The 22545-nt window shown below is 49.5% G+C and overlaps 1 protein-coding gene across 16 annotated transcripts in view; it reads left to right on the forward strand.

The window, feature by feature from the left end:
- LOC146868823 (uncharacterized) overlaps positions 1 to 22545 on the forward strand; it is a 467456-nt gene that overhangs the window by 293739 nt on the left and 151172 nt on the right. For 2 of the 16 annotated variants that reach the window (XM_085613836.1, XM_085613842.1), the window contains exon 1: positions 14617 to 14710. The exons of 12 other annotated variants lie outside the window; for them this stretch is intronic. The gene's annotated coding sequence lies outside the window, so the exon portion shown is untranslated. Of the gene's footprint in view, positions 1 to 14587; positions 14711 to 22545 lie in introns of those variants that run through there. 2 more of the 16 variants (XM_085613840.1, XM_085613841.1) reach the window with 2 other exon arrangements.

Below are 22545 nucleotides of genomic sequence, written 5' to 3' on the forward strand. Positions count from 1 at the left end.
ACAATTGCTGTGTCCCGTTCATCATCTCTCGCTTTTCCTAGCACTTCACGCTGCAACTCCCACGCGCGACAAGTAAACACTATCCCTATAAACAATGTGGCACTCCCACAGAAGAAAACTAAAAGCAAATACCCGTACCGATCTGAGGCAAGAGAAAACCGAGTTTATTTCCATAAGCAGGCAGTGCGAGACCCTAGCTCATGCCCTGCCATGTGTGCCAAGCCATTAGTGCCCGGCCCCACTCACCCCCAACCTCCCCACCTACCCGAATTGTATCGATGAAGAGAAAAGACAGGCCATGAGCTGTGCGAGGGCAAGGAGCAGGTCCCCACATTCCGACGGGAACATTTGCTTAACAAGCATTAGCAATGCAACAGGTCCCGCATTTATGCAAGTTTAAGCTATTGGCATTGTAAATGACAATGCCTTTTAGCTATGTTTAAAAAACGGAAAAAAATAAAAGGCATTGTCATTCGCAATGTCAATAGCTCAAACTCGCGTAAATGCGAGACCTATTGCATTGCAAATGCTTGTTTAATTCACGGGGCCAAGTCTGTACCGGTTGTGCATGTTCTGTAAATGCATGCTAAACACCACAGCCTTATTGGGACTGTTTCCAGGCAGTATCGGACAGTGGTGCTGGAACAATTTTCAGAGTGGGGGTGCTACCATTAATGTTATGTCACTGAAGTCCTAAGGATTGTGAATGATCCAAGCGCCATACAAAGAAAAAACAAGTGTAGCAAATGTGCCATAACTATTCAGCAGGAGAATGATATGGGTGTGGTATGAAGCTGGGGGAGCATTTTTTGGGGGAGCACTGGTGAGGTAGTGCACTGTCATTTACAAACAGCACATTTTCCGTTGAAATGGCCAATAAATTTACATAAACATGCAGTTGTATGGTAAAAATATATAGCACAAAACGAATGTGTGGAAAGGTGGTTTTACTTCATATTTATCCAGTGCTTAATTTGAGCCGGTGGGTTCCAGTGCTCAGCACCGGCACATATTTCACAGGATTGGGATTAGGGACTGCTGATCCCGCAGCTGGTTGTCTCGATATACATAGTTCAACTTCAAAATGAAATGAACAAGATACCTCGCTGAGTGGCTGTCTTCAATGTCTTTATAGGTGGGCCCACTCCTGCCCAGGCAGGCATGAATGCGTGTCATCACGTTAGTGCTGATATCATGATGTCTGCCACGATTTCAAGAAGTTGTCTTCAATCAATGACTTGCATTCCTGTTCCCTTAGTCTGCTGCACCCTACCCCTGCCTGAGCCTAAGGCTCCCATTGGATAATTGTAGCTGGGGACTGGCTAGAGTCCAAGTTGGGGCAAGGCAGGCTGGGAGAGGACAGGTCGAACTTGGCTGTGAGGAGCAATAAACAATGTGCGGACGTGGGCTCGCTGACTAGCCAGCCCAGCATAGCCAGAGGTGCTACATACAATGCACAACATGCTCGAGGCGGCCACAGCCCACTTCAACTTTTGTGCACCGTGCAGTGAGTCCTTTGGAAAAGCGCGTACTATAAGGCAGCGCGCCATTAGGATACGGACCCCAGGGATCCCAGCCACGCCCTCGTGGCTCCTGGCTGAGGGAAAGGTCACCGCCAACGGCGAGAAATACTTCCGGGGCGACACCGACGTCACTTCCTGCCGGGCCGGTAATGGAGGGGAGGAGAGGGCAGGGAGCCTATTTAGGGCACATTGCCCTGGCCCTCGTCCTCTCATCCTTACAGCGCCGGCCCCGTGTGCTGTGGACTCCGTGAATCTGGACTATGTGAAGCTCAACGCTGGCGCAGCAGCGGAGGTGTCACGCGAGAGGTCGGAAGCAGTCGGGAAGGGGACGGCAGGCAATCCTGATTGGCGTTGGAGTTTCTCTTTCTATTTCTCGTTATTGATATTACCTTGCAGGGCAGTGAGCATCAGGACGCATTGCAGCAGGAATCCTTTGGGGGGCGCCGCCCTCCCAAGGACCGGGGCTTGCACTCGCCCAGCTAGAGTGAAGTGCCCGGCGGAGGCTCTATGCGGGGCGGGTTGGCCCGGTTTGTCAACGTTAATCAGTGAGTGCGATGGTTCCGGCCACTTGCAGCGTTCCATAGCATGGGTCAGGGTTAGCCTAATAGGCGATCGCATTGTATTGGGCACTGGTGAGCTCCCCCCCTCCTTTGTTGTTGTATGGCAGGGAGATTGAGAGATTGCGTCAGGGGTCTTGGTTGGGGCATTTTCGTGCTGGAACCAGCGCATGCTGGTGCCCGATTGCTTGGTGAGCAGTTGCTGGCCCTAGTTGGCGAGCATAGGCCTATGTTGCAGGGAGCGGCACCGACGCCGTAGGGGACAGTGGGCTGCGAATCAGTTGTAGGATGTGCGCATGCACGCAATGTTATTTTGGCAGAATTAGTGTGTGCACTGATTCCAACAGCGAGTGTTGTTGTGCACACACTGACTTGAGTGGTGAGAAGCTGGCTCCAATGGTGCTAATAAGGATTTAAATATCAGGTGTTGTTGTGCAAACACAAATTCCAAAAAAGAAGAGAGGTTCTGAGCACGTGTGATTACATAGTGAGTAGTTTTGCGCACCAATTTTCTGAAACGCCGATTCTTTTTGTGTAATGATTCCAGCTTCGAGTTGTGTGTGCACTGATACTATGAAGAAAGCCTTAGCACTCTTAAGAGGATGCAGCTATGTAGGTTCTGGTGGATCAGTGTGATTATGGCGGCGCTTTTCCATTAACAGTGGGCTGCGAGTTAGCCTTTATCAGTACCGGGAGCGGCCCCAAGAGGACGCAGCTATGTAGGTTCTTGTTGACCGAGCGGGGGATCGGTGTGATTAGGGCGGCGCTTTTCCATTCACTGCGATTTCATATTGGATTTCTTTAGGAGTGGTTAATGGGTGGCCAGCTGCCCTTATGTTTTGTTTGTCAGTACCAGGATCACAGGGTATTGCAGAGATCTAACTAAGGAAAGGTGCCTCAACATTAAGCCGGCAGGGCAATGCGGGGATGGGGCTGGCCAGAGCGCTGCCACGTGACATGCAGGTTGTGTCCCGGTGTCTGGAGAACCGGATGTCTCAATAAATGAGGTTTGACGCTTTAGTTGTGTCGGTGATGTTTCCAGCAGACAGTGACTGGCCTGCCCGTAGTGCAGTCACCTAGTTTGTGCACTGGTGCACTTTATTTCACAAATCAGCAAGATTTTCTCACAGCTGCTTGTGTTTCTTGAAAAGGCCGCAATTTACTTAAGTATTACTTGGGAAACTCTATCCTGCGATTGTGAATGAATGGGGAAGGAACCCTGACGTAGCGTAAATATTGATAGGCTGAAAAACGGTGTGTTCGAGGCATATGAGCTGCAGATTACACACTTTTGCATAGATCGCCATCTGGTGTTGGGCCAGGATGTTTGCAGTTTGTTTTTCCTCTTGGAAAGTCTTGGAAAGTCTTTGAAAGTCGGTGACTCCTCCTTTGGTTCGTATTGCGCATGGGCTTCGGCTCCATCCTCAGATTGTTTTTTTCTGCCATCGGGCTCGGATGTAATACTTCGCGCTCCGGTTCCGAACTTTTCCAGTTCTACGTTCGACACACAATCCTCGCTCATCGGTATTGTTCAGATCCAGTTCTCCTCAATCACCTTCTCTTCGACACTTCTTTGATTCCAGTCGTCTACGGCGGCCTTCGGGCCTATCCCAGCTCCGGTCTCGGCTGATGGAAAGTACTCCATTCAAGAAGTGCCCTCGATGTGGGTCCAAATTCCCCCACACCGATCTTCATGAAGTGTGCAACCTCTGCCTCTCCGCTGAACACGAGGCTCGAGATTGTCCCACCTGCAAGTCTTTTAGATCGAAAAAGACTATTCGAGATCGTAGGGCCAGACGCAACATGGCGCACTCCTCGACCTCCGCATCAGTCGACATCTTCGGGGACGACGTCGAAGCTCCGGGACAGCAGCACACCGAAGAAGAAGACCTCGTCAGTGCTCCTGAAGCCGATGACTCGGATGTGGAGGACATCACCCCGGCGCAGAGGGTCGTGAGTACTATACCCCCTCCCACACCCACGCCGACACCCAAAAAGGCTCCGGTCACGCCTTCGCCTCTGGGCCTAGGCAAGACCAAAGACACTGCTTCAAACACCCCACCTTCGGGCCCGGTGAAGAAGCCAAACAAGCCTTCCGGCGGCTCGGGCTCGAGCCAGCCTGCCAGCAGTGCCGAAAAACACACTTTGGCACCGAAAAAGAAATCGGCCTCTACCTCGATACCGAGCTCCGCACCGAAGCCGTCGGGGTCGAAACCAGGTCTTTCGGTGCCGACCAAACCACATAAAGCCCTCGGCACCGAGACTCCCGCGCCGAAGTCCACCTCGGCGCCGACTACAAAATCGGAGGTTCCCAAAAAGCACGGCACGGACAAGCATAGAAAGCCATCGGCCCCGAAATCCTCGGTGCCGACGGAACAACCATGTTCACAAGAACTGTTTACGCCGGATCCTTTGCAAAAGACACTTACCAAGGATCCAAAAACTGGACATTTGGCTCTCTCTTCTAAAAAGAGACACTTGGACACACAGGCTCCGCCTCCACCTCCGAAGAGGAAGGACTCTGCTACCTCCCCTTTCAGAATTCCTTCCCCACCTCCTCCACCTCCTCCACCTTCTCCACCTCCACCCCCTCCACCTTCTCCACCCCCACCTCATCGCTCCCCGACCCCGTCTCCGGACGATGATAATGAGGGGGACCCATATTATCCAGGGGATGTGCCACAAGACCCCACCCCTACAGGATCCCCAGACCCATGGGACAACTATAATAATCCAGACATTCCAGATGTCCCACAAGATGACCTTTACCCATCCAGGCCATCTCCAACGGAAGACTCATTAGGTTTCCATCACCTACTTCAGAGGGCGGCACATTACCACGGGGTAGAACTACACACTGACCCAGTAGAGGAGGATTTCCTCCTCGACACCTTTGATACCGCTCCTAGGTCTACAGCTATACTACCTATGCTTAAGGGGGTAATAAAACATGCACCAGAGGTTTTTAAAGACCCAGTTAGGGCTAGGGTCATTAACCCATGTGTAGAAAAAAAGTATAAAGCTGCCCCCACAGACCCTGCTTATATCAAAGGGCCCGCGCCATTGGATTCCCTAGTGGTTTCCACTGCACGGAAGAGGTCAAACTCCCAGGCGTCAGGCTAAGCACCACCACCTGACAAGGAGTCAAAGCTACTAGACGCATCAGGAAAGCGCACTGCGTCACAGGCAGCTAATATATGGCGTATCGCCAACACTCAGGCGCTATTGGCCAGATACGACAGAGCCCATTATGATGAGTTAGAAACCATCATGCACCATCTTCCAGAAAAATACAGAAATAGGGCCAATGAATTGATTCAAGAGGGTAAAACCATAACTAATACCTCTATACGATGTGCCTTAGACGCAGCAGATACAGCCTCCAGGGCCATTAACACTAGTGTCCTCCTCCGTCGCCATGCTTGGCTCAGAGTTTCAGGCTTTAAGCCTGAGGTACAGGCCTCCATTCTAAACCATCCCTTTGACCAAGAACATCTATTCGGTCTAAAGGTAGATGAGGCCCTAGAGAAAATGAAGAAGGACACGGATACAGCGAAATCTATGGGAGCCCTGCAGTCACACCCTCCTAGACGCTCCTTTCGCCGCTCTTCCTTTCGGGGTACCGCCAGAGGATACTCCTCAGATACCACGTCCACTTCCTACAAATTCCCTGCTCAATCCACCTTCACAAGGGGTTATAAAAGAGGCGGATATAGGGGCAATAACAATAAAGGCAGAGGCAAAACAAATACCGCCCGCTCTGCCACACCGCCTACCCAATGACTTCCCCCTGCTCCCTCCAGACCATCCCACTCCGGTCGGGGGCAGGCTACAAAATTTCCTTCACGTCTGGGAGACCATCACCTCAGACAGATGGGTGACCCAAATTATTCGTTCAGGGTACTGTCTAGAATTAACATCTACCCCCCAAACATTCCACCCACACAACGCCCAATGTCACAAGAACATTCCACGTTACTAAAGCAGGAGGTAACCTCCCTCCTACAAAAACATGCCATAGAACAAGTCCCCGCCAATCAGCAAAATTTAGGGGTCTACTCCCTGTATTTTCTGATACCAAAAAGAGACGAGACTCTACGACCTATTTTAGATCTCAGGCCTCTAAACACTTACATACATTCGGACCATTTTCACATGGTAACCCTTCAACAGGTTCTTCCGCTCCTCTCCCAGAACGACTTTCTCACCACACTGGACTTGAAAGACGCATACTTTCACATTCCGGTACACCATGCTCACAGAAAGTACCTCAGATTTGTAGTGGACGGCCAACACTACCAGTTCAAGTTGCTCCCATTCGGGGTCACAACAGCACCAAGGGTATTCACCAAGTGCCTAGCGGTAGTGGTGGCACACCTCAGAAGACAGCACATTCACGTCTTCCCATATTTGGACGACTGGCTAATAAAATCCACGTCCTACAACCAATGTGTACACCACACCGCCACTACAATCGAACTACTTCACCAGCTAGGTTTCACGGTGAACCACCAAAAGTCCCAGCTGATACCATCCCACACAAAGCAATACCTCGGTGCCACCATAGACACCTCAAAAGCCATAGCCTATCCCAATCCTGCCAGGATTGCAAGCATCCAGGCTTTGCGTCAAAGATTCATGCCTCAACACTCTCTCCCAGCAAGAGTGTTTATGCAACTAATAGGGATGATGGCCTCTTGCATTTTCATAGTGCCTCATGCAAGACTCCAGATGCGTCCACTCCAGGAGTGCTTAGCACGACAGTGGAACCAGGCCCAGGGGCAACTGACAGATCTGGTGTTGGTAGACGGTCGCACCCATCGCTCTCTGCAGTGGTGGAACACCACAAATCTTTCCAGAGGTCGAGCGTTCCTGGACCCGGTTCCACAAATAATCCTAACAACAGACGCATCGCTCTCCGGCTGGGGAGCTCATCTGTTACACCTCACAGTGCAGGGTACATGGACGCCGCAACAAAAGTTACTCCACATCAACCATCTGGAGTTACTGGCAATCTTTCTAGCCCTAAAATCCTTTCTGACGCAGATTTCAGGCAAGGCAGTCCTGATTCGCACAGACAACATGATTGCCATGTACTACATTCAAAAACAGGGGGGCACACACTCTCCACAGCTCTCTCAACTAGCACAGAGCATATGGAGATGGGCAATTCCACACAAAATCTTTCTCCTAGCCCAACATGTCCCAGGAGTCCAAAACACCATGGCAGATCTGCTGAGCAGACAGACGCAGCAGATCCACGAGTGGGAACTTCACCCACAGGTTCTTCACCCGTTCTTTCAGATGTGGGGGCATCCTCACATAGACCTCTTCGCCACCCACGAAAACAAAAAATGCCCAAACTTCGCCGCCAGATACCCACACCCATTGTCCAAAGGCAATGCAATATGGATGAACTGGTCAGGCAAATTTGCATACGCCTGTCCACCTCTCCCACTAATTCCATTAGTGGTGCAAAAACTACAACAGCACTCCCTCACACTCATCCTAGTAGCTCCAACATGGGCCAGACAACCGTGGTACACCACGCTGCTGGAACTCTCAGTAGTGCCACACCAAAAGTTACAACTCTCACCATGCCTCCTAACCCAGAACCATGGAGAGATCAGGCACCCGGACCCAGCTCAGCTCAACCTTGCGATCTGGCTCCTGAGATCCTAGAATTCGGATACCTTAACCTTCCCCCTGACTGCATGAACATTATCAGAGAAGCTAGACGCCCTACTACTAGGGCCTGCTACGCTGCAAAGTGGAAAAGATTTGTTGTTTACTGCCATAACAACACAATCAACCCTCTAGACGTATCTATACAGCACATCATGTTACTTGCTCCATCTACAAAGGTGTAACCTAGCATATACATCCATTCGGTTACACCTCACAGCAATTGCTGCTTACCTACAGAACAGACAGCACCTATCACTTTTCAGGGTGCCTGCCATTAGAGCCTTTATGGAAGGCCTCAAACGAATAATTCCACCCAGAGTACCACCCTCACCTGTGTGGAACTTAAATATAGTTCTCACAAGGCTAATGGGACCGCCTTTCGAACCTTTGCATAAATGTGAACTGCAATTTCTCACATGGAAAACAGCCTTTCTTGTAGCCATCACTTCCCTTAGAAGGGTCAGTGAGATACAAGCACTCACTATACAAGAACCTTTTCTCCAAATGCACCAGAACAAGGTTGTCCTCCGTACCAACCCAAAATTCCTACCCAAAGTCATTTCCCCCTTCCATCTAAACCAATCGGTAGAATTACCGTTTTTTTTCTCGCAACCTCAAACTGTTGCAGAAAGGGCTCTACACACGCTAGATGTTAAAAGGGCATTACTTTACTATATCCAGAGACACAACCTTTCAGAAAGACCAAACAAGGCCCATAGGAATGAATTGGAGATTGCATGAGCAATTTGCGAGTAACAGTAGGTACTCGCAAATTGCTCATGCAATTTCAAGGGTGCAAGGGTGTCAAAATGACACCCTATTGCACCCCTGAAATTGATCTGTGCACATATGTTGCACACACACATGCTCTAAGGGCATATGTGTGCGCAACATGAAACTTTGAAAAATGCACAAAAGTGCTTTTTTCAAAGTTTTTGCAAATTACCATGAAGTTCAACTTCATGGTAATTTGCTCCCCCTATTAGCGAAATCGCAAATGTTTTAACTTTCATGCATTGCATTTAAGGAATCTCCTTAAATGCAATCCCAATTTAAGGAATCGCAATTTAGAGATTCCTTAAATTGCGATTTTTGCATTAGGGATGATGCATCCCAAAGGCAAAAATACTGGTCGCAAAGGGGCAGGTTCTGAGAATCTGCCCGTTTGCGACCGGTTTTTACATTGATGCATGTGCCTGTTAATTCCCCAATTTTGGTGTGTCCTTCTGTAACTCACTGGAGCTCGTGCGAGGTGCTCTGATACCCACATGGCTAATCGGTTGGTGGTAGTATTGTGACGGTGTGGCTAGTGAAGAAATCCGATTTGTCACATTGTTGAGATTGTAGAGGACCCCAAATTGGGTTTCAAGTTTCAGCAGGGTCGTGCAACATCTTGCGATTCTGGGAAACTCACTTAATTCCTGCATTGTGTGTGTTCTTCAGTAACGCAATGGGTGCTCATGTGAAGTGCCCTGATACCCCCATCGATAATCGCTTTGGGTTGCCAGATTTCAATGACGTTGCTAGTGAGGACATCGGAATTGGCACACCAATGAAATAGGGGGGAACCCCATGTTGGGGTCAAGTTCGGCAGGGAGGCTCAGCATGTTGGGATTGGGGCAAAGCACTTGATTTTCGCTTGGGTTGTGTTGGTCGGTAACGCAAGGGGTGGATGCAAGCGCTCTGAACCTTCCATTGCCAATTGTTTGTAATCTAACAATTTTTGCAAAGTAGTTGGTGCTAAATTCATCTGAAGACTTTTAGTGCGATAAGTGGCACCGGTGCGCGCTTCGAGGGGATTGTGTTGTTGCAATTTGTATCTTAGGCCTCTGTGAGGTGGCATCCCCAGCATCAGGATGGCATCTATAACACAAGGGGGGGAGGGCAGCAGGGGCAGATAAGGTTGCAGCAGGAGATGAGTATGCCTAAGTAGTAAGAGCTTCAGGAACTTCGTGTGGGGGAGAACCGAGGAGACAGTGAACACAGCCTGGGGAGTGTTTAATGGGCGATAATGTCCTAGATGTACACTTCAAGGGACTTACAATACACTGCCCATGTTCATCCCTGGGTCCCCTGCCTCTCTGCTGCATTACTCCCTCCAGTGGAGAAAGTTCATGGGCTAGGGGTAGCGCTGGGTACTTTATGCAGGCATGCTTGCTGGCATGGAACATTCTTTGTCCCTTTCTTTCATAAATCAGAGGTGCCCTTATCACAGGGTCTGCCATGCGTTCCAGTGTTGGCAGCGTACAGACAGGTAACATACTTGCTTAAAAAATGCTGCTTTCTGGGCAGCATGTTCAGGTTACAGGATTCCTTTAAGGTCACCTTCAGAATGCCAGTCGGGCGTGTACCTTTCGTTGGATAGTTGGGTGAGGTAGAGTGTCCTGTGATGTCACTCAACATAGGCATCAGGTAATTCTGTTGTGATTAGCCACACCTTTTCTGTGTTCAGTATTTTCAGTGCTTAGCCCGGCTTACTACAGGATAAGACCTGTTAGGGATTTATGGTTTGATGCAGTTTCCCATGGTCGGGCCAGAATCCTCCCTTTAGTTTATTAGTGCACACGATACACTCTTACGTAGCTCGTCATTTGTTGGGTTTGAGTCTCTTGTTCAATAAGATAGATTAGCTGCTGCTAGCCGGTTCTAGGGCACAAGTAGGGTGCGCGTGGGTAGATGGCACCTTCCCATTCTTTGCGTACGGTGGATGCGGTACACCCGGCCAAGAGGGGGGGGGGGGCACAGGAATAGGCTGAACGTTCTTGTCCGGGTATAGGTGTTGGACACTGGGACACTTTCAGCTACACCCGCAGTTTTGTTCTGAGCAGCAATGTCGGCCGGGGAAGAGGCTTAGCCGATTCCAGCTGCGCACATAACATAGGCGGAAATTAAGGGGCCATCAGGTCTCCATTCAAGCAGCGGCTCAGATGGCTAGGTTGTCGACATCTCTTCGATGGATGATAGTCCGGCCCTGTCACAGTTGGTAGGGGCCTCGCTCTGTGAGCGCACTCAGAAGTCATGACCGAAAGTGCTTAGGCCTTCCAGGGCCTTTGCGTGTCAGCAGGGGAGGAAAGCCCCTCTCCCCCCGTTGTCCCACTGGAGGCCCACTTGGGGCGGCATGCAATTATGGGGATCACAAAGTGGGCTTGTATCTTACACGAGAGCCCAACAGGCGGTGGTCACTTCTTCGCCAAGCTAGGGGGACTCAGAATGAGGGCAATTCCTTCTTGAGGAGTAAGATCTTAGCAAGATACATGTTGGGTGAACTCCACTTAGGGGGCAGTCCTCCGACGGACTTACCTTATTTCTCGCAACAGGTGCAGGGTCATTTTACGGTGCCCTCAGGGGGAGCAAACTGGTAGGGGCATCGCGACTCGGTGGGGGGGTCTTCAGTTCCTGTATACTGGCTTTTTATGCAGACAGGCTCACTCTCTAGGGGAGGTGATAACCTGAGCCTACTAGGAAGGGGACTGTAGTGGGGTACGACTTGGCATAAAAGGGGATGAAGTAGGCCGGTTGATGGTCCTGGGGGCATACATGCCCATTCCACCATCAGGTGCAGACTCGTGCATAGTTTGTGTACAGCACATTTTGGTCTACCTACCGCAGCGGGGGATCGAGGTAGTTGGTCACTCTAATCAGAATTGGGGCAACGACATGCGCAGCAATAATCAGAATTGGGGCAACGACATGCGCAGCAAGCCTGATATTTCACCGGGCGAGGTTGAGGTATTATGTCTGCCAAAGTGGTGTAGGTGCTGGGTCACTTGCCCGTGCGTTGGGCCCATCTCGCTCGTTGGCAGCTGCAGCGTGAATTGAAGCTGGGGGCTGTGAGAATGTCTCCCTCGGGTGAGTGACATTGGTGATCCTCAGATGCCACCCATTAGCAGCTGGTGGAAGACGTCATGTGCCATTGGGGGACTGCAGTTCCCTGAGTTGGTTTATCCTACATTTAAGAGGTAATGATACGTTTGGACTGGGTCACCGGGCAGTGAGAGAAGCTCTGTCTGGGATTGCGCAAATTGGGATAGGACGTTTCCAAGATAGCGTGGCCTCATAGCGCCAGGGTGAAATTGGGGGTTAGGACTAATGTCAAATGCCCCTTTAATGTTTCGGCTAAGTGCCTGGAAGGCCGGAATGGCCTAGCGGTGCCCAGGGCAGGGGCCTGCTTGGGAATGCACCCACAAATTGGGCACGGGAATCATATGGTTCACTGCAATGGTGGGCACATGTCTACCTGGAACCCAGACTGATGGATCTGGGCATTTGAATTTGACATGGCTCTGAGCCTGTGGATCGTTGGAACTTGGTGGTTCAGGAGTAGTCTGGTGGTGGGGAGAGCGAAGGGTGGCTGGCCCTGGTCGCCCTTATGGCGGTAATGAGGCCACATAAATTTCCATACATTGTTAAGGGAAGTCCTCCTACATACTCCCTAGACCAACACTGAAGGGGAGATATGGTAAGCTGACCCCAGAGGTTTTATGGTATTTTTTTTTTACATTTCCGTCTGCATTTATCCATATTTATGTTTTTGTCAACTTTATCTGTATTTATCCATATTTATTATGGGTTTTGTGAAAAAATAAAGCTGAAACTGGTATATTTCCACATTATTTTTAACCAATAAATATGCAGTCATGCTTGAATGCCTGCCAAGTTTAAGTGATATGAACACCCGCAGAAGATAAATCAATGCACTTCTATGAAAATATGCACATTTCAGTATCGGCATTGTGCATATCTACTGCTGTTTAATCCTCTATACTAATATTCCTTTTTTAACCCTCTTACCTATCAATCCACACAGTTATTGTCCTGGCAGTCGTGGCAAATTGTATTTAGAATCACTCGAAAAGCACACAATTTCCATTTTTATCCACATTTAAAAATAAATACAGCCAAGAAAATAAATGGTATTCTGTCTGTATTTATCTGTAAAAATTAGTAAAAACGGAAAACAGGGAGCCTTAGATATATTTAAGTGCTCCTTCTGGGCTGAGATCAATGGCGTGAGCATTCCATAGGCAGTACCGTAATGGTATTCCTGCCTAAAGAAGGGAGATTAGGGCAGCGATGCAAAGGACTAGGCCGGTCTGGCCTGGTGGAACATTTTGAACAGCTAGTCCTATTTAGCTGTGGATCTAACTCAGACCCTCTGTTGCTCTGCACTGCCGGAGAGGGGGTTTGTGGTGGGACTGGTGGGAACTCTAGTACTGTCTTCTTTTAATGACGATGGCCTGGTTACTAAAGGAAGGGTTCATGGCTTGGGGAGAATTATTTTCTTCTGCTTTTTTTTATTATTGTCTGATTGCTCTTCACACTGTACATGTATTTCCTACATATGACATCCTGGAGAGCAAGTGGTGGAGCAGACAACCTTTGCTGAATTTTCATACACTATTGCATTTGTGACTGCAGCCTGTTCCTTCACCAGGGCCATGATTTCAATAGTGCAGCAGGTGCAGTGGCACTGGGACAAAATGCTTCAGGCACCCCACTAAACACCTAATATTGCTACATTTTACTACTAAGCAGGCAGTCACAAATGCAGTTATCTTGCAGGCACTAGGGGCATGAATTGAATGGGGCAGCAGGTCGAGTTGCACTGGGCCCAAAAGTTGTCAGAACTCTTCTAAACACATAATATTGCTGTTAAATCAATTAATTCCATTATTTCCCTCTTTTTTTTTAATTTTTATTTGCTATTACTTACCTGCACTATACCACTAGTAACAGCACATTATATTGCGCATTTGTATATAAAAAGTCATAACACTTTAACAGACTTTCTGTAACTTATATTGTACAAATACTTAGCAAGCTACAACTTACAACAAAAAACAACTTATTATTAATAACATGGGTGAAACCTAATGCATTTACCGATGCTTGTTTTACTGACAAAAGTTTTCGCAAGCGCTCTGCAGGTGAAACCTAATCACATGCACACAAGCGCTGTAAGGACGAAACCTAAAAAACTCTCCAAATACAACGACGGCAGACAGGACAAACAAGTTGTTTTTTTTCATGGTTTTATATAGCGCAAACTCAACCCCCAAGGTATCAGAGCGCTTTACATGTGCACCAGTTGCATTACAGACGGACACATTCATTTGTAGGCAGGGCAAATTAAGTGATTTGCCCAGAATCACCGGATGCTTGAGCCTCCCGCCAAACTCGAGCCGGGATCCCCAGTTTCAAAGTCGGCCGCTCTGGCCGTTAAGCTGTTTAACACAGGTTCTGCAGGGCATTGTTTTAGTGTGTAAAAGAGCTTGAAATGGGAAAATAGAAGTGCAGCTACTCTGTACCAGTGTACCTGCTTGTTTCTGAGAAGTGGCGGTACTGCCTTTCGACCCCAAAGGAAGGGTGGGCCCGTTGAAATGTTCTCAGACTCGATAATGCATAGACAGATGTAAACTCAACAAGTACTCTGTGCCTTTCGTGTCCTTATTCCACCCAAGGAACTCCTGCCTGGGTCCGAGGGCGCTGGGCTCACCATCTCTGGGGGCTCTCGGCACACCCACAGGCAGCACGCCATCAGAGTGGAGATGGGGTGCAAAAAAGGCAACAGGCTGCTCATGTCTGCACCCCGGATGTTGAAGCGCATCCCTGTGTTTGTCAGGAGGAGCGCCCCGAAGCGCCGTATTTGAATTCGGTGATTTTGCCGCTATATTTTCCGCATACATGATGGATACTGAAACTGTAAATTTCCCTTGGGGCAGGCGCGCCCGGTCGCTGTGGGCGCTTGGTGAGAAGGCGGTGCGTGCAGGGCGGAAGGTGGGGCGGAGGGGGGGGGGGGGAGCCCCACCTCCACACTGTACAAAAACCCGGCGTGGGTTCAGACCTGCGCCTTGAGGACGTGTGCCCGGCGCTACCCTCCGTGCCAGCTCTGTGCCCAGTTGTGTCGCCGCCCGTGAGACCCGCGGGATGGGGTAAAGAAAGGTACCGTAGAAACGCCGGGAGCAGGGCCGCTTTCATCCCTCGCTGCCACCCTGCCCTCCTCTGTGCCTGGCTGCAGCGGTCCACCTATGCACTGCGCTTCATATCAGACGCACGCGCTCTCTAACGAGGTCCTCCATCTGTGGTGCCCTCACGCGCCACCCTCCTCCACCCACCCCTCCCCCGCCCTCCACTGTTAGGAACGACTCCGACAGTTATCTTCATTTCAGTTTCGTTTCCCCACCTCTCATGCCATGCCATGCCGCCTTTTCTCTGTGAAGTGTCTTCCAGTCCGAAGGCGACTTCCAAGCGCTGTGGGCGAAGTGCAAACAAAAAAGCGAGAGTGGCATGAAAGCAAAATTGAAAGTAGAAGGGTCCGGTGGAGGGGGGGGGGGGGGGCCGTAGGCAGTTGTACAATTTGACATGAAGCTGCCTCAAAGCGCTTCTCAGGTTTTCTGAATAATTGTCGTTCATTGCTGTTTCGTTCGCTGCTTCCTCTCTATGCGCCGCTTTCTTTCGTTCTCACTAGTGCGCCCCAGACGCCCCGGATTCCCACGGACCGGCACAGCTTTGGAAGACAGTCCTAGCGCCTTCTAAGCCCTCACTAATCAGAGCAGCTCGCGCATGCTGACGCTTTTACCGTCCACACCATGGATAACAGTCCCCTTCCTTAAATAGTCGCCGACGCCTGCTGGACAGCCTGGGGTCCTTCATGCAGTTGACAGCAGGAGTGTGTGCCCGGAGCCCGCCAGCCAAGGTCAAACCTGCCTCTAGGGCTTATCGGAAGTGTAATTGCATTTGGATAGCGCATGGGTACCCGCAAACACTTGCCCAGGGGACACAAAGTACGGCCTGTGGTGTGACCGAGGGCCACACTGATGCCAGCAGGGTGGAGGTGGGGGGCTGGGTTGGTCAGCGATTGCTTAAGGAAGTCTAAAAAAAAAAAGGTTAAATAAATGGACAAGCATTTATTTGCAGGTTAATAAATGCTTGTCTGTTTATTTAACCTTTTTTTATGGATATTAGTGCTCAGCAACTAAACAGCTGCTCGTCCTGCTGTTCATCAGGAGGGCAGCATGTAAAGGTCAAGAGGGCCGCACTTTGAGTTTCACTGGTATAGCGCTTACACTCATCAACTTGAAGAAGGTGCGATGAATGTTCCCCTTTTGATTCCCACTGATGTGGAATGGCCTCTCTCGGACACCTTACATCTCCGCCCCCATACCACCATGTAGAAACACAAACCGCAGCTTATCCAGCCTTCCGTTTTTCATTTGCTTTCTTGAGCTGGTTATTATGTCTGAGCCTCATACATACATAATGACTACGAATGCAGAGGAAATGGACTGGATGAGTGAGACACGCTGAGGTCTCCGTTCCTTCCATGACTGGCTAAAATGTTGCGAACTGGAGCGAAGAGCGCACACCCGGAACCGCGGGTCTGTGTTTGTTTCGTTATTTGTGGTCCTGTTACAGGTTTATTGGATGTGGCAGTACGGGGTCACTGTGTTCTGTGCAGCCCGCCCAGGCATACTGCGCAGCCGCAGCGCTTTGCAACCGATGACATGAAGCAAGCAGCGTGTTGCGCAGCGTGTTGCGCAGCAAGCGTGTTGCGCAGCGTGTTGCGCAGCGGGCCTCGGATGAAATAAAACTAAAAGGCTGTCCCAGTAAGTAGCGATTTTTTAACATGATGCCGCTAGTAGTAGTGTGTGAACTGTGAAGGCGAAGCACTTCTGGATTGTCAATTTAACCTCAGGGAATGAAAATATTCGTAAAATAATTCTGGAGGTCACGTGTTTGCGGGAGAGATCTATGTTTTATCTAGCCCAGTTTTAAATCACCCCGGGACCTCCGGGTGTGAGCTGTTGATGAGTCAGGACACTGCCCTATTCTACCCGGGCAGCCCCTCCTGCTCCCCTCTCCCTCGTGACCTAAACATTTCACTTTAAGTTTAACACGTCCAGGACACATCTTTGGGCCCCGTTATGAGATCAGGAGCATTTCACAGGACTCCCCAGGAGCCCAAAGCGGCAAAATGTTCAGATGACACTAATGGTTGTAAATTATCAGCGGAATAAGGTGCGCTAATCTCACCCCCCCCCCCCTCCCTCGTAATTCCTCATTTCTGGGGGTACACCTCATAATACCATGATTGTATCACACTCCCTTTGCCACCACCTTTACAATGGAGCGAGGTACGTACACCCCTGCTATCGGAAACTTTGGGAGGAGTGGGGCGCGGGGAGGGAATAGCATTTCTGAGAACGGGGCACCATATATGTAGGAGCTCCGTTTTAAACCCCACTCCAGTTTTAGTTTATCAGTTCTATAAAGTGGGTGAACACAGCGAATGCCAAACGTAGACTAATGTCATCTATTTATCCGATAGCACGAGACAGGCGCAAGAGTCACTCTAATTTCACGTCGAGGCCTCACACATTTCACGCCTCGTCAAACGTCGATCAATTCCAGAAACACACTGAAGCGTTTACTGTGGCTGGAAGTCAACAAGATCCCCACAAGGCGCGTGAATTCCTGGTTTCATCCCAAGTTGCTAACCTGCAGCCTAGTGACATTTGGATGAAATAAGTACCACCGCCACAAGTTAAAACCCTAATCGTGAAACAAGCAAAATTTGTATTCCGAACATCGAGCTGAGCTGAAACAAAAGAAAGAAAACAAAAAAAGAGGAAGCACATGTGGATGAAGCTCGGTATGTAGAACAACGTAGCACACACATATCTAATCTTCCTCTTAGCCTCGAATGAATGCGCAAATACATTAGAAATAATGTTTAGTCTGTTTCCTTCTGCTATGTTCGACCTCCTGGCAGTGCTTTATTTGAGCTGGCGGTTTCCGGCGCTGAACACCAGCGCCTAATCATCAATTCCGGTGCTTGAGCACCAGTTAAGGACACATTAATTTTTGGTGGGCACAGGGTGATTAAGTGATTCACCCAGAATCACAGGATGTTGAGTCGACGCCGAGTCTCGAACCTGATTTGCCAGCCTCAAATTCGGCAGCTCAGGCCATTACGCCACTTCCCGTTCCACTTGTAGGGTTTGTTGACAATGTGTTAGGCAGTTTTAATAGGAGAAATTGGCCTGTCGAAACTGCCTTCTGACGAGAGCCCCGGCACTTCTGTTTTTTTTACAAATTAACCACTGATTCAGGGTTCAGTGGCCCCAGCGCCCCTGCACCTGCTGCACCAATGGAGACAAAGCCCCTGCGACTTACTCTCACTCTTTCTTCGTCTGTCTCTCTCGCACCTTCTCCTCTCCCGCTCCCTGATGTTCCCGTTTGTATCGCTTGGTGGTTGGATTTATAAAGCGCTTTTAGATGTGGATGGGAAATGCTACAGCCAGCCTGCTACTAAAAGAACGGACGGCCTGGGCTGACGCACATCCTCTGATCCCGCGCGCGCAAACTGGTTTCCAAAAGGGATCTAGCATCGAAGACAACTTGCTCTGTATCTCATATTAAACAGAAAGAACACTGGACAGGAAAGGGAGGGCCCTCTACCTTGCTTACAGCGATTTTCAAAGTCTTGGATAGCGCGGCCTGCTCAAGACTGTGAATGAAACTAAAAAACTGGGGCATTGACAACTCATCAGGTGCGCAACGCCCATTGGGCTGAAAGGGCTCCCTCCCCCCACCCCTCCTCCATGTTGTGTGTGTCAGCCCGGGCTGAGACAGCTTTCCGGGCACACACACAGTCGCACCCGACTACTTCACAGGTCTTTAACCCCTTCCCCACTCATGACGGAACCACTCCGTCATGAGCCACAGGCGCCGTGTGCTCATGACGGAGTGGTTCCGTCATGCTGCGGCCGTTGGCGGCCGCGCCGCCCACGGGGCGCTAATTCCCCGCCTGTGCGGGCGATTAGCGCAGTGGGCGGAGTCATGACGGAACCACTCCGTCATGAGCACAGCTCAACCGCGGCTCATGACGGAGTGGTTCCGTCATGAGCACCGCGCCACCGCGTTGCCCCCAAACCCCCCCCAGCGCTGCGGCGGATATCCCGCCGCAGCGAAAGGGTTAAAAGACCATTTACTTGCTAAAGAGGCTTTGTTGTTCTTTCACCCCTTCTTAGAGCCCCTGCATCTCCACTCTGACTATCACTGTAACAATTAACCTCCCCCCCCCGTAATATTTAGTAGTCCCCCCCCCCCCCCCAAAAAAATGTGGCTCTAGTTGCGCCTCTGCAACTCATTATTAAATGCACTTGTTGCTCTATACTCTGACTCCTGGGTCAAAATCAAAGTGTCCGCTGACTGGTCAACTCCAAAAAAAACAAAAACTAACAAAGGCCTAAAGCAAGGATGCATACTGGCCCCGATGCTTTTTAACCTGTATTTGGCCAACTGACCTTACTTTCTGGCAGAGGTCCGAACCTTCCCTCCCAAACTTGCTGGATCTAAAATCCAATCGCTGCAATACGCAGACAATACTATTCTCCTCGATCAAACCCCGATTGGTCTACAGCAGCTCTGAACTGCATTGTCGTCATACTGCAAAGTAAATAAAGTGAAAATAAACATGACGAAAACAAAGGCGATTATAATCTCCAGACAAACGAAGAGAAGAGGCTTATGGCATATTGACGGTAAACCCATTGAGACGGTTTCAACTTATAAGTACCTTGGTGTATGGGTCAGCCATAAAGGAAGACAGTCTGCCCACATCACAGCGATGCACGGCCTGGCACAATCCTTGGACGCAGCCTTTTGCAGAGCAAGGAAAGCCATGTGCTCACCAATCTTACTCCTTTAATTCGAGCAATGGGGCAACATTTCTACCTTCTGTGTCCCTCCCATGGCGCCATAGCCTTTAAAGACAAGATGTCATTGTGACTGGATAGAGCCCTATCTGCCTGCTTCCTTAAAGTTTTCTTTTTACCCTCTTCCACTCCGCATGTGCAAATGAACAAGAAATACAACTTGACATCTCAAAAGTGGATACTCAAAGCACGATTCATAGCATTCTGCTTAAAGCCCAAACCACCCCGTCAAACTCATTAAAGACCCACACCTGGCTAATGATAAACAAACCTGACTCAGTTGAAACATTGGAAGCCTGAGTGGGTCGGGTATGCCCAGACGTGGGTCCCGTGCTCCCCGTGCCACTGGAGTCAAGCTATCCTGGCTGATGAGGGCTGAAAGCCCAAAACCGGTCCTAGGATGCTTGTTTTCAGTCCAGGGAGGACCTGGCCTGGCAGTTCGGAATGGAGTGTTCTCATTGGGCACATGGTCAAGACTGATTTGTATATGGCTAGGTTCAAACTGGAACGGCATGGTGAGCAAAAAAACGATGGATTTGGGCCCAGATCTATGTACTGGGGTGAATGTATGACATTGTCCATCAATTGTTGTTTTTGCATTTGTCACCCTGAGTGGGACGGGTATGCTCAGACGTGAGTCCCGTGCTCTCCGTGCCACTGGATTCAAGCTATCCTGGCTGATGAGGGGTGAAACCCCGAAACCGGTCCTAGGATGCTTGTTTCCAGTCCAGGGAGGACCTGGCCTGGCAGTTCGGGCTGGACTGTTCCCATGAGGCACAGGGTCAAGACTGATTTGCATATGGCTGGGTTCAAACTGGAACGGCATGGTGAGCAAAAAAACGAGGGATTTAGGCCCAGATCTCTTTACTGGGGTGAATGTATGACATTGTTCTGCATTCTGTCCATCAACTGTTCTTTTTTAAAATTATACAACGACAGAGGCTTACCATCCAATCTGTCCTGCCCATGAAAGCCAACAATGAAGTGCCAACTAATGAGGCTACGGTTTGGCTTGATCCCCTTATTGGCATATAAGTACGGACAAGGTTATAAAGAAATGGTAGCCGCACAGTTCCGCGCCTGTGGGGGAGAAGAAGAACCGCTGACCCATATACCATGTATTTGTGAGACACTGCACCCATTAAGAACTTATTGCCTTCGCCCATCTGGCGCACTTTAAATATTCGGATATGTCAGGACGCCCTGGTTGAATGTTTGAAGGGCAATGCAGCACAGGTGACGGCACGTTTTTGAAATTCCTAATGGCTGCAAAGGACATTTTGACTTCTGAAAAATCTATAGAACCATAATGTTCAATCCACTATTATCAGTTTTAATCCCTTTAAATGTAAATGCCTAATGGTTTTTAAAACATTGAAACCTATGCACTTTATTTTGTACCTCATCTAACGTGATTGCAATGATTTTAATTAATTGTGAAATAAATGTTTCAATCTCAATTGTAAAGCGCCAAGTGAGCTGCCTGGCTGGCTTCGCAGCGCCCCCAGACTCTCTGTATCTTTTACTTTCAGCCTGTTTGTGGAGTCTTTCTCTCTAGCTCATGTTACCTACACACTCCCTGCCTATCACCACACGTCTCTTTTTTCCTTTTAAGGGTTTTGGGGGGTTTATTCACTGCGCAGGCCTTGCCTCAGAAGACTGTGACTCAGTGTACGCACAATGCGGACCATGTGCCGGCCCCTGCTGGTTACCGGTGTAGCATGTGCATTTACGAAAGTGAGCACATGAAAAAAATCACACTTTGGTAATTAGCAGGGGAGCCAACATTCAGGAAAGGATTTGGAAATACTTCAGTGGATTCTCGCATCCGCTGCGGTCACCTGTGTTGACACCAGCGTCACAGGTTCCCATCCCAGACTTTCATCCTCCTGAAGTTGATACAATAACTACAAATCAGGTAACTGAAGGTTAAAGATGGGCAGACAGTACACGTCTGCCACTGAATGCATGCCGCACAGCTCCTAGATCCCCTTGTAGCGTTACCTGAGGCGCAAACTCTGGGGTCTCTATCAAACCCTTATTAATTGCGTCATTGAGCTGTGGCACCTCTCCTACCGTCCTTCTATTTCTTAGGCCAGAGTGTAGAGCAGTGATGCTGGTGACCAATGAAAGTGGTAGGGCGTAATGCTAGCAAGCAGTTCACCACAAAATGTGCCTTCAGAGAAAATTGAATTAATAAACAAGTCCAACTAGTTTCATTCCAGCAAGACCGGGTTACACTAACAGCTTTAGCTTTCCTAATCCCGCTGACTGACTCATACACGGTTAACAAACCTCAGTCTTATCTTGCCACCCCACTGAACCCTAAAGCCAGAAGAGAGATTATGTACATGCGACTGCTGGCATTGCCAGTTACGGGTTTCAACTAAGCTTGGGCAAACCAAAACACAGGAGGGGCATGCCGTCTGTGCCATTATAAACAAGGGTCTTGGTTACACCTCTGGTGCTGCTGCCCGGCCCTAGAAACCAATCGGAGGATTGCCTAAGTGAAAAAGCACACACCTGCGGTGAGGCCTCTGCTGTATGCCTCAATCAAAGAGAACCCAACATTCTGGGCCCCTGTGCAAGATTTGTACAAACTATCAGGGGAGCCATCTACCCCCGCCCTACAACTGCACCCTGCCCTCGCTGAGCCTGGATTACTTCAAATAAAGGACCCCGGAAGTGATCAGATCCAGCCTAGGAAGCAGCAAGCGAGTCTAAAGCTCTCTCCCACCTCACTGAAAACTGTAACAGCCTAAAGCTCTCTCCCACCTCACTGAAAACTGTTAACAGCCTAAAGTTCTCTCCCACCTCGCTGAAAACTGTAACAGCTTAAAGCTCTCTCCCACCTCGCTGAAAGCTGTAACAGCCTAAAGCTCTCTTCCACCTCGCTGAAAACTGTAACAGCCTAAAGCTCTCTCCCACGTCACTGAAAGCTGTAACAGCCTAAAGCTCTCTCCCACGTCACTGAAAGCTGTAACAGCCTAAAGCTCTCTCCCACCTCACTGAAAACTGTTAACAGCCTAAAGCTCTCTCCCACCTCGCTGAAAACTG

The sequence above is a fragment of the Triturus cristatus genome, chromosome 1_2 (assembly GCF_964204655.1).
Source record: "Triturus cristatus chromosome 1_2, aTriCri1.1, whole genome shotgun sequence".
NCBI classification, from domain to species: domain Eukaryota; kingdom Metazoa; phylum Chordata; class Amphibia; order Caudata; family Salamandridae; genus Triturus; species Triturus cristatus.